The sequence below is a fragment of the Macrosteles quadrilineatus genome, unplaced genomic scaffold (assembly GCF_028750875.1).
Source record: "Macrosteles quadrilineatus isolate MER2022 unplaced genomic scaffold, UCM_ALF_1.0 Scaffold_2__2_contigs__length_208266976, whole genome shotgun sequence".
NCBI lineage: Eukaryota > Metazoa > Arthropoda > Insecta > Hemiptera > Cicadellidae > Macrosteles > Macrosteles quadrilineatus.
Window position 1 is genome coordinate 170995796 of NW_026542595.1, and position 18601 is coordinate 171014396.

The window sequence follows — 18601 nt, forward strand, 5'->3', positions numbered from 1 at the left end:
TTTACTTACTTATTCCATTTACTTTGGTGGTTGGTTTTCATTTTCTCTTACACCTACAGATACCAAATGTTCACGTACTTCCCTATTAAAGGTCGTCTGGTGATACCTGATATACTCTATAAAATTCATTATAGACTTATACTTTTATTTTCTATTTAAAATTGTGTCTTTGGTGCATGGCTGGTAAATTTATTTCTTAAATAAAGCGTTTGGTTTTAGTTGCTTCTGGAAGCCGCTACTACAAATATATATTTAATTTGTAGCATTTCTTTTTATTTATTCATACTTAAAATTCTTAACAACAATTAAGACTATCACTAACAAAACCTCATTGTACCCGTAATATTTATTACTTTAAAATAGGTCTTGTTTAGATAAAAAAGGTTATCCTTAATATATGTATACGATACAGATTTTATTTATTATTTTAGTTTGCACGATCGTGTTCCATTCCCATGTCGCATGTTTGGGTCAATAGTTGGAAAATGCTTTACAGAAACCTGCTCATGTGTGATTGATAAGAACCACGGAAGACATTTCATTCCTTTCTTATAAGTACGATATTTAGGATATTGGACACAAATAAAAATAAATACAGTTACCCTTTTAATAATACTCATTCTCAGATGGTAAAATAATTGAATTAAAAGTAACACTTAAACTTTCAATTTAGTACAAAATTTTACTTGAACTCAGCCACTTCAAAAATAATGTCCCTATTTTATATGGAAGGGAAGGCTCTTACTAACAAATGAAACATCCACAAGCTTCACTCCCTTTCCACTTAGTCCCTAAAAAGTTTTTGATTTCATGCTGTACGTGCCCAACTATTAAGCAGTCCACGTTAACTGTCCATGTTTAAATGTACTTTTAACGATTGCATATTTTTAAAGGCACCGCATCAGATTGGGGAGCGAGCTGGTCAAGTGGTAGAGCGCGAGTGTGGTGCCTAAGATCATGGGCTCGAATCCCGCCAATGAATTGATTTTATCGAAGTGATAAAGACACACGACCCTCTAGGCCTAGCCAGAAGTATAGCGAAAAACGCTAGATACCTAACATAACCTACGTTCTAACCTAACCCAATCTACGTCCTAACCTAACCTACGTCCTAACTTACTTAACCTAACCTACTTCCTAACCTGACATACGTTCTAACCTAACCTAACCCAATCTACGTCCTAACCTAACCTAACATACGTCCCAACCTAACCTAAACTAACCTAGCTTACGTCCTAATCTATTAACGTCCTACTACGTCTATCTACTAACGTATTAACGTATCTAATTACGTCCTAACCTAACCTACATCCTAACCTAACCTTACCCAACCTACGGCCTAAGATGTAAACATGAGACTTCATGTAATAGATAAAAAAACAGCAGAAGATTAGCAATGTTAACACTTTCAATGTAAACTTTTATGTCACGAGACGTGGGTGGTTTGGAGGTTAGAGGAAACCTCTACACACATACAAGGGTTGTGGCCTTGACTCCTGTTCAAAACCATTTTAATATCAAATGCCAATTTAAGTCAAGCTTTAGGTCCAACTATCTTGATAAAATATAAAAAGATTTAATGGAATTTTTAATATTTGGGTACTTAATGAGAACGTCCACCTCATTCAATTCGTAACTCACTGGACTAAAAGATATACGATATTTTTTCATCGTTTCTATTAGCAAGCTATAACAGTTCTTTTAGTTTAACTGAAGTACTAGAGGTTTAGAACATCTATATTTTGAGTCAATCATTCTAGAGACATATGCATTTTTTATATTTTACACTACAAACTAAGGAAATGGAGTTTTACTTCAATTTTGTTAAGAAAATTTATTTTAATATTTACGTTCTCTACACTCATCCAAATGAACTTTAGTTAATAGCGCATATTTGTGGTCAGAGATCTTTTTATATTTGCATAGATGCAAATAGATGAGAACTAGTTGTAATGAAAAAAACCACTTCCCTTCCTTATCATAGTGTCCAGGAGTTTTCAGTCTAATTTTGTTCTAACTAAAAACCAATTCATAATCAACAAATTATTTAATTTATAACGGTTTTAGGTTTTGATGATAAACACTTCCAAACGCACACTGCAAACACATCATTTCTATATATTTCAAACACTTAGGCCAGTATCATGAACACTGTATAATGAGCATATTTATATACCTTTTGCCTCATAACAAAATGAATCAGTTCATTCCGTTCAAGTAGCGTTCAATTGCACTTGTTGCACTTAACACAAAGCACACCAGCGCAATATTACAATCATGACGCGATATAATTCCACTTAATTCCACTTAAAGTCACTTAAAATCCTAAATCAAGTTCAGGGTTTGGATTATGTTGTCCTCTATGAAACGCCTGCCTTTAATATATTGCCATATTTTTCACTATATTCTGACAATGTAGAAAATTCAAAATTACATTTACTAGTATATGACTATAGTTTTATAAATTACTTAATTTAATAAAATAATTAAAATAACTAAAATAAACTAATAATTTAAATTATAATTTTAAATTAAATAATTCTAATTTAAATAATTATTTAAATTATTTAAAGTAAAATATTTAAAACAATTTATTGATAGTAATTTAATAAATCGTTATTATTTAATAAATAAAATTACTATACGAAAATTATTAATTGTAATATAGGTAATTTTTGAAATGAACAATTGAACAAAAAATCCACACCTTTACCCTATTTGTTGTTTTATAGGATTTATTGGACTGAGACAAAGACTGCATGTTTATCTACCAAGTAATAAAGAAATTTCTACGTATATTTCTGAATAATTTTTTTAAACATTAAAATAAAGGATTAAAACAACTTTTAACAATACGTACAGCTGATTCAAACCAATTAAACCGTAACAAAACACTAGCACGCGTAGTGAGTAAATGGAGAACTAATCGAGAGGGGGAAAAGTAGAATTAGAGCGAGGGAAAATCAGCTGATCGATTTCCCTCGCTTTAAATTAGAGCTTGGGAAACGAATACTTTCATTGATGTCTGCTGTTATCGAAAATAGTTACTTTCGTTACGGAGTGATGAAATAACTATTTTCACTGTTTTACCACTTTCACTCAACAATCAGTCTGAATTCATTATTCTTTAAAATAAACAAGTATGAGTTTACCAAAATCTCAATGATATTCATAAGTTTTAAATGTAGTTTACATTATACTCATAAAGCATCGCAATGAGCAATAATAAAAAAAAATACTAAAGATGTCTTTCAATTATTTTTTTAAGGTTGTACGCTAACTACATTTTTACGTTACTCTTACAATAAAAACTTAATACTATAAGTTTTGTTTTCACAACTATTATTTTGAAAATAAAGTGCGGTGTGTGTATGTTTTTATTCTGCAAAAGTTTCTATTCTACTTTTTGATATCACGGTAGAGAAATAGATTTTCTGCGATGAAAAACATGATATTATTGCCTACTGTTTCTTCTTATTTTTTCCTTGATTGGTTAGAAATTAGGGATAAGTATTTATTCTTAATTAACTGCCTTTTGGTTTGCTGTGGTATTACTTCATTTATAACATTTAAAACCTTGTTATCAATTAATCTCTTTGTTACAGGTATTATGGAGGAAAACTCGTATAGGTTAGTTACATTTATTGTTAGAACATACATGAACTTTTCATAGCTTCTTTTGTAGGTTTATTATCATAACTATTATTAATTCTACTACATATTAAGATTGTGATGTAACCTAGGTGTATTTCAAACAAAATATTAGTCGAGGATGAGTATAGAATGGTGTAATATGTCTAGTGTAGCTATCCCCATGGACGAATAGACCGACCGCAGTGCTGCGGTTAATATCTGGCGTCTACCACTAGGAGTGCCGTGTAGTTACGTAGCACGTGCCCCAACAAAACGGCGCTCCAAGCGGTGGACGTGAGAACTTATGCTAAACCGCAGCATTGCTGTCGGTCTATATAAATTCTATTTGTCTATGCTATGACTGACTAAGATAAGCTGTTTCAATTGTCAAGAACAACTATTAATATCCCAATGATCAGGCTGAAAAAGGACAGCTGGGACATGTTTTGAACTATCAAAAAGCTACTTATTTTTGTAAATAAGTTATAACTTTTCTCAAGTAAGTATACTCCAACAACCTTAAATGATTATAAATTTAGATTGCAGCTATTTTACTTTCATTTTAGGTTTAACAGGTAATTTACAATTTTCAATATATTGAATTTTAAATGTTCAATACGAATGGTTGTATGGTGTTCATTCATATTGTCAAACAGTTTTATGGTTTCGTTCGATTAAACATGTTTTACTCTAAATGAACTGCAATATAAAAAAAAATTATTTAATGATCATTCCCACTTCATACATATAGAAATGTATTTTTAATGTTTATAGAACAATCTCCAGACTACTATATAAGTAATCTTTAAATAAGAAAAAAAAATAAAACAGTATTATGTTTTCCCAAGCAATGATTCGTCTTTGTATTGAATATTATAGTTAAAAAATACTATGGCAGCTACATTAAGTAACAAAAGAGTCGTGTCATAAAATACGATCAAAAGTTAAAGAAACAATGGGGTTGTAAAAGTGGTTTTGATGAAGGTAATGCACTTAATCAACGTCATCGTAGATTGGTCATTTTCTGCTTGCATGAATCCGTTGCTCTAAATTGTTTCTGGGAAATTATTCGTTTCTCTTTTGCAGGCAACGCGCTTCATTTTACAAAATCGTAATTAATTTAACTTCTTTTAAGTAACCATTTCTTTTTTTAGCCTTTTCTATGGCGAACTTTGATAACGTTTTAAAGTATTTGGTTTTAACACAAGGAAGGCTTTTTGACTGAATTTGGAACAACCTTTTATTTTACAGTTATTTATAAAATATTGCAATTAATTTTAATATAGTATCATTATGATTTTTATAGCACATATATCTTAATAAATTTTCCAAATACTTAGATCAAGGTTGTTAAGTAATTTTTAACGAATATTGTAAGCAAAAAAAGCAATTTTGGATTTTGTTTTTATTTAGAATAAAGAAAATTCCTAACGAATATCTATTGAATCTTATGAGCCTGAAATAAAATTCAGATAAATGTTTTGGTTACACAGACCGGCCTTAGATATTAAATTGTCATCCTAAACAGCGTTCTCCACCCCATTAAAAATTTTGTAGCTTACTATTACGGTAGTTGAAAATATTTACGAAAAAGGGTAATTCGATTGGGTAAATTTATTTATATTTTAGTCTGTCCAAGTCAAACAACATTTACAAACTCTTTTTGCTTGTGATGAAATCAACATGAAACTTTTGCATACCAAATTATGAGACCACTTCATTCATTATGTAAGGGAATTGTTAGCGGTTTGGAGTTAAATGTTGATGAACGTTTAAGGTTACTTTGCTGTTTGACTAAACAAACCCCCTTTGTTCCTCCGGTTGGTATAAAATACATTTAAACTACTGTAAAATTGGGTTTTACCCATTGTAGCCTTCCATAAAAAGAATGCAACGTCCATATTTGCCATGGTTAAAAAAAAAAAATTTGAATGTACAAGGACATAATTAGTTATTCAACGTTTTTAAATTCCCTTTGGAAGAGTATGTGGCATAAAATAAACATTTACATTAAATACGCTACATAACGTCGTTATTATTTTTTTTATTAACACCATACGAAGAAATTGTTGGCCAGCAGCTGGATGTGTGTTCCGAGACCCGAAATTCAATTCCATTATAACCAATCACCAATCATCAGGGGAGCAACTGGTCTAGTGGTAAAGCGCTTTACTTCATTCCTCTAGGTCCCGGGGATCAAATCCCACACAAGGGTGATAACTCCGCCACCACTAGGCCTAGCTGGAAGTAATGTGAAAAAATTCCTAACCTAGCTTAAAACGATACTATTATATATTTGGCAGTTTTATAGTGCCACTACCCAAGGATTCGAATGCCAACTTAAGGTTTATTAGCGTACCAAACTACCAAACAAATAATGCCTTCAGGGCTAGGAAAAGTGTTTGTGTGGTGATACAATATTTAATTTTATTTCGAGTACTTTTTTACAACAAATTCAATAAAACATCAATTATATATTTGAAACAAAACTAAATAATTTAGTAAAACTAAATATTAGGTCATATTTTAATTTTTGAAAAGGTTTTATGTAGGTTTTCATTAGGTATTGTTTAAAAATTGTAACGAATGCGCAATAAAACCGTACGAATTTCGTTTCAGTTCCTCGAGAAATGAATAATATATTTTTACCCTGACTTACATAGGTAAAAAAATACATCTTTCAATTACACGCTTTTTGTAAATTAATCTTTTATCCGTATAAATTCTTCAAGCGTTATCATAAAACACGAAAAAGAGAGATTTGGTTTTGAACGAGAATGTTTAAATCGTTTTGCAAATACAGTACGGTATAGAAAACTCGTATTTTATCACGTAGTAAAGACCCCTTACGGGTGCAGAAAGAATACCAGAGATTTGTCCAAGAGATTCGTTAAGTTTTTACCTCCCCGCATTGCAGTGATATATAAGTTCAGTGGTATTTTTATCATAGAAACTTTGAGTTTTGTGTGTTCTACGTAACCTAGAACAATCATCCAATTAAAAAAACTGCATAATATTAATAGGTGTACTACACATTTATGTTTGAAATTAAAAAAAATATTATTGAAGATATTCAAAATAAACAATTAAAAATTATACCTGCTGGATACCTATATCTAAGATTAATGTAAATTTTTAGATTGTGTAAACTTAATTTTTTTTATTCCAAAAAGCAATATGACCTTAACAAACACAGATTACAAAATGCATACACTAAAACTTGGGGAAACTTACAACTACTTACAATATGTTATTATTAATTGTTTTCTGTTTAAGTCCCACCTTTATATCCTAGGACGCTAGGTTTTGAAATAAGATTTATTTAATACTAAGCTATCGACTGTATTTAATAAAATGGGCATTTTGGTTAAAATATATCCATAAACAAGCAAACTACAACAGTTTTATTCTCCATAAGAATAACTTGGGAATTTTAAAAGTACATTTTTAAAACTATCTCCGTAACCGTTAGGCATATAACAACGCTGAAATGTACAAAATTATTTATTATTTAAGCTCTATATAATGGTTTGGAAAGAAATTGTAAAATTTTGAGTAAAAAAAATTGTAAACCCCAATTTTTACCCTGTGAAACCCCCCATATACCCCCTACCCCTGTTCCCATAGTCCGAATAATAATCCGTTCGAATAAAACGTAGGTTTACACGATTTTACCAAATTTCATTAAAATCGGATCATTTATTATCGAGTTATCATGCTAACGGACACACACGAATATATGATATATGAATTTGAACGGTGGTGTTTTTGGCCTCATGGGACCTTAAAACGAAAAAGTAAATTGGTCCCGGCTGTAGGTCCTAACATGAGACCTACGGTAATAGCTTATTCACTAAGAGAAATTTGCTAAACACGATTGAATGTGATTATAATTTGCACAACACTAAAACTTGTGTAGAAGGCTGAGTTATGAATATGTCAGAGATCAGTGCACTGAGGCTGAACCCGTAGAGGTGGTAAAACTTTAAGCTCAGAGATTTCGTATTAATATCGTAATATTCCATCACGCCAAGAAGCTTTGCTGGATTCTAAACTTTTTGGAGCTAAAATATCTTTTGTATTTACTCAAAAAGGTATTTTATCAATAGTCATGTCATATTTTATTAAAAACATTGTAAATTTTGTAAAATTATAAAACTATTTTCATAACGAGATTAGTAATGATTTTTTGATGTTGCAGCAGACGTATTAGTGGACATGAGTTAGTGAGTCAGTTGGTAGCACCAACGGGTTCGAATCTGGTATTTGCCAATATTTGTTATCGGTACAATTCACCCTTGTACTATACCGGCTAACCCCTTGCTTTGCTAGATAGGCTACGTCCCCCATTCGCGTCATAGGCCAAATGAAGGTTTTAAAACACCTAACCGAACTCTTAAAAAATATATACGACTAATTTTGATTCTTGTGTATGAGTATAAATTGGGATGGTACAATAAATCCTTATCCAGTATGGTATATCCTTTTACATCAACCCCTTAAATATGTAAATAAACATTTAAATGGTGTTTTTATCCTGGAAAAAGTACACAGCTTATCTTAAAGCAACATGTATAGAAAAAAATACCTAAATTGTGTTTTTGATGGAGAGATGAACAAGAGAGATAAAAACAAATTTTTTTATAGATTTATAAAATTCAACTTCAGCAACTAAATACGTTTGTTTTCGATGAATAATGTTCAATCAGCTTCTGTGAAAAAAACACGAGAACCAATTTGTAGACAATAAAAAAATGTGTTTTCGTTCTGTCCCAGTGTTATTATATCAATCTTGATATTACTGAATAAATTAAATTACCAAGAAACAAACTAAATTATTGCGCAACAACGAAATCACTTATTGCCATTGCTATAAATATTAGAAATTAAATATTTTCATTTAAAAACTAACTTATTACTTACTATTTTACTCCGCTCAACCCTAGATTGACCTCATGTCTCGTTGTAGTTTGTTCGGTTAGATACATGCTAAGAGCCCGACTACATTAACTTATACAGTATGTGATAACAACTTTTTTTGTTGTAAATATCAAAGTAAAATTTTGTTTGGTCCTAAAAGATCTTTCCTTAGAGTTATTTCCCTTTGAAAAAAAAGAACTAGGAAACATTGACACGATTCAATTTAGTAAACACAATAAACAAATAAGCTACGAAAACAACGTAAACCCTAAAAGTTCCCCACAGCTAAAATATGAGTATGATACCTTAACTTTAAGGGCATCATGTTCAAAGGCTTCGGATCTTAGCCAAGAAAACTATTGCCATTATAATGTTATATAATGATAAAGACAATAAAAAATACTTTTTCATGAAATAATTTTCACATAAACAACTCATGTGGCTAAATTTAACATGAGTTTGATGCCTTTACAGGCGTAATGTTCAAAAGCCAAAGTAGCTTTGTACCTAAAGTTTTGGTATTATTATCGTAATATTTCGCCTTCATGAAATGCCTCCAGGGAAACTACGAACTTTCTAATTCAAAACTCCTTTGTAGTCAGAGTTGATCATTCAAGGGAAATGTACATAACATTTATCTCATTGGATTGCATTCAGCAAAATGTATTCAGGTGATTTTGATTTTTAAATAAAATAACAACGAACATGGAAATATCAACATGGACAGTTTTACTTAAAGGCTCCAAGTAACTCAAAGAACTGTAAGTAATGTTTTTAGTTTCCGGATTTTTATTGGAATAAAGTTAAAAATATGTACGAAATTAATTAATTATACAAGTGATTCCGTGAAATTTACCTAATTAAACAACAGGAAACGGACATTATTATTTTTAATTAATTGGAAATATCTTCCTTAGGAAAATATAATCAATGACTGAATTCCATTAGTGGTAGAGTATTGAGGTACTGAAAAGATTGAAAATTAGTGTTATCAAACCTATTCCATCAATATTTTATATATTCTATTTTGTTTTAAAAATTAATTAGGGTGTCTTTTGGAACAATAATAAAAGCGTATTAAAATTAACAACTTGAGGTCACTATTATTCAGAAGATGAATACTATTAAAACAATATTCCGAACAAACAGAGGTAGTTTTATATCTATTGAGGCGAAAAATCGATTGTAGTAAGAGAGGGAAACAAGAGATCGTACCTATTTGTTATTCCCAATTGGCAATTTGTTCTGTTGTATAGCTAAAGGCTAGTTATAAAATACCCACAGGAATGTGAAATTGTTGAGTTTTTAGTAAATAAACCCTGTTTTTAAGTGTTTCTACAAAAATATTGTACTTCAAACTTGTTCAATAATGAGTCAATTAGACTGTTTTGGTGATTTTATTTTTATTTTGCCTGATTAGAGTCAGTATTTATTATTTTAATTATGAACTATTATTTTATAAGAAGCCAACAGCATGAAGAAAAAAATAAAAAGAATGTTATGCTAATTTTTCATTAGATGTACTGACCTTAATTTACTGTAACGAAACTAAAGTCTAAATTATTACCAACATGGGTGCCAAGTACGATTTTTATAACAAGGTTGATAATTAACTATTTAAATATTCGAAAATTTTTCAGGCAGTCCTTTACTTTTACACATCTGATATATTTTACGGTTTTAAAATAAACTAGATAACAAAACGTGTTTTAACAATTTAGAGCTCAAAGGGTATTTAAATTTTAAATGGTGCCCAAAAGAGAAAACAATATGCACCCCCATTAAAATAGATAGTTTAAAATTGTTAGACTTTGTAATTTTGCGTACTTTCCTGTTAAAGGGAACATTCATTATTATCGATGATTTTTTCTCTCGATATATCGATATTAACAAATTGAAACATATCAGCTGACAACTACGATAAATAAATACTGTTCAGAATCGAAAAAAAAATAAAAAAAATATTGAAATAAAACAATTCTTAACTAACCTAACAAAACTAACAAAACTTGCAGTTACATTTGAAAACTCCATTTAATATTCTCCATCACCTTTTCTGTTATCAAACGGAATTTTTAAATGGTACATCAAGTTAGGTTGGTTATGTTAGGTTAGCTTAGAAAAGATTCATTTCTTTCCATATAATAGACTATATTTTAGCCTAAATATCAGCTGTCAATTTGTAATGTATCGTGAAGGGGAAAAAATCGATATATCGAAAAAAATCATCGATAATAATGAATGTTCTCTTTAACAGGAAAGTACCTAATTTTGTTATGATCCCCCCATAATATGGCTGATGTAAAACATTATTTTAAGTTTGAATTCTGTTGTAGAATTAATAAAATAACAGCCATTAACGATAACGAAAAGATTGCAAATTATCTTTAACATATATAATTCTTTCAAGGTTAAAAAGAGACTCTCCTTCAGCTGCTGATTCAAGTTCTCAAACAGTCTATTAACAGAAGGAAATAGCTTCTTGGTCGAAGGAGTTTCAGACGCAAGTCAAATAGCCAATCTAGTGCTTAGAGTTTTATTTTATAGAATATGGGAACAAAAATAGTCTAATAACACTAATACAGTTTTTATGAGTGAAATTAGTCCATACAAATATAAGAAACAAAGGAAAATTATGTTTTTACTCTTTCACACATACTTAAACTTACACAACTTATACTTTAAAATTTGAAATTATGTACAGGACGTTTTTAGGCATTAAATATATATGGGATATTGTACAGTGTTTCCAGTAAAAGCTTACTTTTCTTGACGTTTTTGTTCATTAAAATAGATCGAGAACAACTATTTTAAAAAGATTGTGTTATGAATATACTCAACAAAGCCTCAGTTGAGTTTTACTTAAATGTTTTATGTGAAATTATATTCGTCAAGTATTATTGTATGGTCTAATACAATGTAACAGAAAAAGACCAAAATACTATTTGTTTGTATAAATTGTTGCTTTGTTATGTTTTGCTCTGAATACTCTGTGGACTGAACAAGGGTGAAGAGATAATCTAGTTTTATTCCACTGGGGTAAACGCATATTGTTTAGTAACAATAGCGAACGTATCGTTTTTTCCGAGAAGCAAACAGGGAATATATATGTAAAATACCCCTGTGTTTATTTAGTGGAGAATGTTGTGCTAAATGCATTACTTTTATCATTCTGTGTGCTAGAAGAACGTTAAATCAGAACTATATTTCTACTTTTTTTACCATTAAATTAAAAGAAAATTTAATCCTTGATCTAAAATTATAGTACTTATAAAAACTCGTAAATGTAAAGAAATGTTAATGTTTTAATATTTAAAAATATTAAAATTGAGTTTTTTCCAACTTAAGCATTTTTTATTTGTGTGGTGCTGCAATAATCAAAATATCTCAAACACTGAATACTTTACATAACCTCTACAAAACACATCACTAGTCACAATGTGTTTAAAGAGTTTAGCCTATAACAGTTTTTTAAAGTAGCCGTTTCAGTTCAGTTTTTAGAATTGAAAAGTTTCTCATAACAGCATTGTTTACTTTCATAACAGCATAGTTTTACTCATAACGACACGGGTCGGACCAATGAGGTTCAAGGATTGAGAGTGAAGAAGTAAAATTGTAATGATTCGAACTCCAACTAATCAGGTGTTCACGTCAATTCAATTGTTGAGTGTTGCAATTAGTATTTGATACAATGTTTAGTTGCATCACTGTCAGTGGCAATGGGAGGTCATAAACGAAAACAACCTCTCTTAGAAGTTATTAGTAGTGATCTTCGATTATTAAAACACTGTCGTAGGTAAAGTAGTGTACGCAACTCGCTTAAATAGTGTTAACGAAACGAGTAGAAAAACAGATATTTAACTCATAAATAGATTTTAATAGATCCATAAATCAGGTATAATTAATTATTTATGTATATTAAAACTGGAAGTATAAGTTACGTAAGTACAAATTATTTATTGCACAAAACATTTGATTATAGAAAGAACAAATATTAAATCAATAAGATTAATAAGGGTTTTAACAAAAATTACAACTTGTTTTAAGATACTGCGATTCAACATTTGTTTGCCAATAACCTTAGAAGTAAAGGTTGGTGCAAGTAGCTCTAAATATTTCTCACACAAAAGGAATTCTTTCACGTCTAGAAGCACAGATAGCTACAAATTGGAGATCCGGCTCTCCAAAGATGCTAGCGCGACCTGATTTCTGATTATTTTCTTTTTGGACAGGTTCAGACAAGCTTTATTTCAAATTCTTGGAAGACTTTGCTTGTTTGTATTTTCCTCTCGATTTTGAGGAAACATTTCAGATGACTAAATGGTGAGTGGATACATTTAGAAGATAACGCATTACGTTATATCTGCTTTCAGTCGGCCTTCTATGACATCGGAAATTCTGAATCAATGGCATTGTACTCTAATTTTACAAAATTGTTATTGTATAATAGATATTCGCAAAAAACGGATCAAAGTTGCTGTTTTTTCGAACCAGTGAAGTGTTTTAAATGTAAGGAAATAACTGTTTCGCAATAAAAGATGTTTGCATTCTATCTAAGATTGGTTATATTATTTGATTTAGTTCAAATGATAATAGAATATTCTTATCATACAGCTTCTAGCTTGTTATACTTTGACCTAGCTGAAAGAAAACTTGTAATATTGTAACTTACAAACGCAATTGTTTTTTCAATTAGTGCTAACTGTACCTTAAGAAATGCTGTTTCAGGAACCCAGAATTATTTTTCAGATGTTGTGTTGTATTCTTTTGAGTTTTCGTGGGTTACAACGGGTAAAAATACTCAACTAATCTTTTGAATTCGGTTTAATGCTAAACGTTGTGTCCAAACAAATATTGTTTGCGTATGCTCTTCCTTGGCCATAGATATGCTTGCGTGAAATACATTTTCAATACACAAAAGCTAAAAAAAAACTGCTAATTAATAAAGATGGTAACATGTCAACCAACACCTGGAAAAAAATCCCTGGATCAAAAACTGAAATATGCTTAAAACTATGCATTGTTATCTCGATAAAGGAAAATAGTCTATGATTCCTAAGCATACCTTACCTCCTCAAGTGACTTTAAAACACCTTAACTTTGTGAAATATTAAAAGGTAGTTTAATCTTTTACGTATATAAAGTTTAATTTCTAAGCTTTCTTGTATTTATAAATTCTACTATTAAATAATTAGAAAATTAAATAGTTACAATAAAGGGTAATAATTGATTTAATTTAAAAATCATAGTATTGTCTATTCATAAAAGCACATGCAGACTTTCTTAATATTATTGAAAATTTAATTATTTTGAAAAACAAGGAATTTCTGTTATTTTCGTTGTAGATTTTAGCACATACCTTCACTGGAACTTGTTAGCTTAGTTTGTTAATTAGATCAGGCTTATTTTGTATTTTAAAAAATTATACCCATAATAAAATACTAGAAGTGTAATACTTTATGGACGTCGTGTGGCAATTAATAATTCATTCCTCATAATTATATATTAAATACAGCAGTAAGGTAAACATTATCAAAAACAAATTATGGAGCAACATAGAACAAAGAACAATGACTTTAAAATTATAAATTCAAAAGTTTTCAAAGATCAACCACTACCTGAAGAATCATTATAATTTAACAAGAGCACCATTTACACAATTTCCTGTACGGATTGTAATAAATATTAGATTGAAGAAAAAAAAACTAGTAGAAACTTCAAATGTATATTTCAAGAACATATACAGGTATTTAAATCTAAAAATTATAAGCAGAACACTTATTAAAAACTAAATACAAACAGAAAAACATAGAAAGAAATGTATCAGTACTTGAATTGAAACCAAACAAAGACAGATTATTTATTAAAGAAGTATTCTACATAGGATATCCACGATTAAAAAGATCCTGACAATCTACCCAACAAAATGTAAACCCCTAAAAAAATTAATATATTAAAAAACCTTGTATAATAAATCAAAGAAAATAATACCTAATCCAACTTATGCTTCAATAAAAAATAAAAAGATTTATGATAGGTTGTTTATTATTTACAGTTCTGTTTGTTTAGTATTTATTCATAACGTAACTGTGACCATGGGCTACCAGCCAAAACATGTTAGTTTTTCATTAAAATATTAACTTTAAGAGTACTAATGTTTAATTCTTTAATTTATTTATTAATAATATTTTCTGTATTTTAACACAGTCCTTTATATATTTCAGGATAAACATTCACTCGAGCTTTTTTACTAATTTGGACAAAAAACCTAAATTGAATGTCTGCAAATGATCAAGGTACAAAATGTACATGATATATTTTATACTTAAACCATATGTATTAGAATCTAAGCTACACCTACCTTTACGTCCACGTATGCCCCTAGAGTCCCTCATACTAAACCCAGCCCAGCCAAATCATGAGGCTAACCACACATGTTGGCCACATTCTCATTAATTATAGATGTTGACTTGTATAATTTAGTAAATTAAACATCCATTTGCAAAAGTCATTTATTATAAATTTAATGCACTTATTAACTATCAAAAGTGTGTCAATTGTTTAAAATCAATGCATATTGGATGTGTAGAATCGGAGTGTTTAAGTGATTAGAAAAATGATAATGAACGGTATGTGAATGAAATGAAGGTTGTAAAACCTTAATATGTATTTTATTTACAATAATTACAGGAATATTTTATCGATATATCTGATCTCGTATATTAGGCGTTGTCAGAAAAAGATTTTAATTTAGTTGATGATTCTAACAATAAAATGTATTACCTTTAGTTAGCAAATTAATCCAAACTATTGCTAAACTAAATTATCACCTCTGGAAAATTTGTGGTTTCACTTTAAATACGATTTGGTTTAGGTAACATTGCACCTGACATTCTTAATTTAATTTCACTGCGTGATATTTATGCCGTTAGGAAACAAAATTACATATTAATATCGATATTATACAAAACAAGAGACAGCCTTAAACGAGTATTTTTCAATTTTAGCACAACAAAGATATATATCTATAATTGGATATAATCAAAAAGTCAATTCTGCAAATGGTTGTAAATATGCCAAATTAGAATAAACACAGGGTGGGGCAATGAGAACGCCACAATTTGTTTTAGCTGTCACATGTTAATTGTTGCAACAACGAATGATCAGCTGTGCTTAAAACATCAATTAAACTATGCCATTTTAGTAAATATTATGCCCGAGGCTATTAACACTGAGATTTTGATGTGCAAACCTATTTTTAAAATAGTGGTTCTTGTGCAAAAACCCAGAGATTGTTTGGAGCACATTCCATCCTTGGTCAACATGGCACTGTTCCAGATTAGAAAACAATGGTGAACTGGGTAAAATTATTTAGGATAAACGCTTAAACCTTAAAAATAATCGGTAGGTGCCGCAAAACTCTTAGTACACCAGCAAATGTTGAAAGAGGAGTCACAGTAACTCAAAGTCCAAAGAGATTTGCCAAGAAGCTGTTGTTGAAAGCTTTACGTTGGCTTCGTTTTTTGGAAGGGGGGGGGTTTCTAATAAGCTACTTGAAGTTCGAGGCTTTTCAAAGTTACCCCACAGATTTGCTTGAACCGAAGCTAAGATTTGTCCAAAAACTAAAGTGATTCCTTAAGAAATGCTGGAGGAGTATTTGATGGAGTTTTCAAGTGCCTAATGTCATGTAGGACAAGGACGTCACTTGCAGGATTTCGTTCTCAAGAAATGGAAAAATGACTTTGTTAAATGGCAAAAGATAAGCTGTGTTTTAATGCGCTATTTATATCCATAGGGTGAATATTATTGAGTTTGTACTGCTTATAAATTGGGGGGCTTTCATTGCCCCACCCTGTATTTAATCTAGGATAAAATATCTGACTAAATGCAATTACTTATTGTTGCACTAGTATGGCAAACCAAGCTGTAGGCATATAAACAAGTGAACTATAAGGACTTGATTATGCCTCTAGATAACATTTCTATCTTAGTTGTACTTCCTAATGAAGATTAATAATGTTTGCTAGTAAACCATCAGAGTGCATCCAAGCATCCACGAGATGTAGGAAAGGGTTACAGTATAACATTTTGGCTTAAACTTGGAGTTCTTTGATACAATTTTCAAGTCTTGTAAAAAGTGTATTAATGATAAATGTTATATTTTTTTATTTCAATTTATCTTTTTTTTGTATTTGCACTCTGCTTGTTTGTTCTAAAACTCCGTATAAGGTGAGGTTTGTATCCTGATCTAGAGTTTTTCTGGAATGTTTTCTCTTAAGATAATTAAATATTTTTTTACACATTAGTGTTAGTGAATTTCCCATACATAGGGATTTAGCTATTACCGTATACTTATTGTAAGACCTGGACCCGAGACTGATTTACTTTTTCGTTTTGAGATCTCTAGAGGCCAAAAGCACCATCCGTTCAAATTCATATATATATTATTAAGTAAATTAAAATACCAAAGTATATATATAGGATGTCTGTTAGCACGATAACTCGAGCAAAAATGAGCCGATTTTGATGAAATTTGGTACAAACGATTAATTTTCCCCATTTTCGACCCTAAAAACATAATATTTCGCAATTTATTTCCAAAGCATTTTGTAGAGCTAAAAAAACAAACAATTTAGTATTCTGAAGCGTTGTTATGCTCTTAACAGTTACAGAGAAAATTCCAAAAGATTTTAATTTAAAATTTCCATGTTATTCCAATGGAGAATAAGTAAACTGTTGTAGTTTGCTTATCTATGAACATAATTTGATTAAATTTGGAAATTGCATTTATTCCATTCTATTATCATTTTACAAAAAAAAAACACGTGTTTTACCATCCCTGTTGCAGCAAACCTGAGATATTTTAGTGTAAATCCAATCAGGCAAATAAAAAATTCGCTTAGTCTGCAGGTTTGCTGCGGCGGAAGTATTTATTTTAATCATCTTCATATTTTAGGATGCTAGTCTTTAGCTGGGAACAGTTTTACATTTCACTAGGCTAGCCCAACAGAGTAACAGCACAATCATATGGCTTAAACAATGGTTATGGTCGGATTCGTACACAATACCTCAGTGACCACTAATCAAGCAGGCTCCCTACAGTCTAGAACACATCAGTTATCAGCAGCCCTATTACAAACGGTAACATTAAATTTTTAATCCATATACTGTAGATTTTACTGCATTTTTTTTTATTAAAAAGTAATACAGTATAACAAAGTGACTCAAAATAATCAACGTTTTTGTACTGATGATGTAATTTTTTGCAAAATGCTAGTAGTAGAAATAAAAAAATAGAATTAAAAATTATACAAACTTTTTTATTCATCCCACAATTTCCTGCGTCGAAACCATATACTCATAGTTCAAATTTAATCTAATCTTAATTATCTCACCAATACCACTGGGAAAATACAGAATAAGGATTGCTTCAAGAACTAATTTTCTATTAAGAGTTGTTCTTCAAACACAAGAGCCCTTGAGGTTTCTGCGTTAAAGAATTACTTTGAATTGTGAAATGTTTCCTTATTTTGTAATTTTTAAATATGCACTATTTTTTTCAGTTCGTATTTTTTGGTAGTTTGTTATTTCATATGGTGTGGTATTTACGTGTCTGGTCCATTTTGAAAATAGATGAACTTATTTCCTTAAACATATAATGTTAGTCAATAACATTACCATGTATTTGGTTTAAAATTAAATAAACAATATATAGGATACATCTTTAAACGCTTCCATTAATCAATTATAACGTTCTTCGTAATATTGTTTTTATATGTTGCAAGAAAATTCCCAAAGCAAAATATAATACAATTAAGTAAAATATGTAAAACCTTATAAGGCATATAAAAAGAGGTTATTTCACTATAATTTTTAGCTAAGATAACAAATAACCCTAACATATGTGACTGATGCCCTATTACTATGACTTTAATTTTATTTCAAAGAATGAACTGTAACAGGCTTTCCCTTAAAAGGTCTAAATATCATTAAATGTACACTTTTTTGGCTGAAACTGTACTCGCTTTAAACTGTTTTTAAATCTGAA

The 18601-nt window shown here is 30.0% G+C and overlaps 1 protein-coding gene across 2 annotated transcripts in view; it reads left to right on the forward strand.

The window, feature by feature from the left end:
- The window catches only part of LOC128987242 (pinopsin-like), a 119536-nt gene that overhangs the window by 52065 nt on the left and 48870 nt on the right, over positions 1–18601 (forward strand). Inside the window, exon 2 of one of the 2 annotated variants that reach the window (XM_054407994.1) lies at positions 3606–3630. The exons of the other annotated variant lie outside the window; for it this stretch is intronic. The gene's annotated coding sequence lies outside the window, so the exon portion shown is untranslated. The remainder of the gene's footprint in view (positions 1–3605; positions 3631–18601) is intronic. 2 annotated transcript variants of the gene reach the window in all.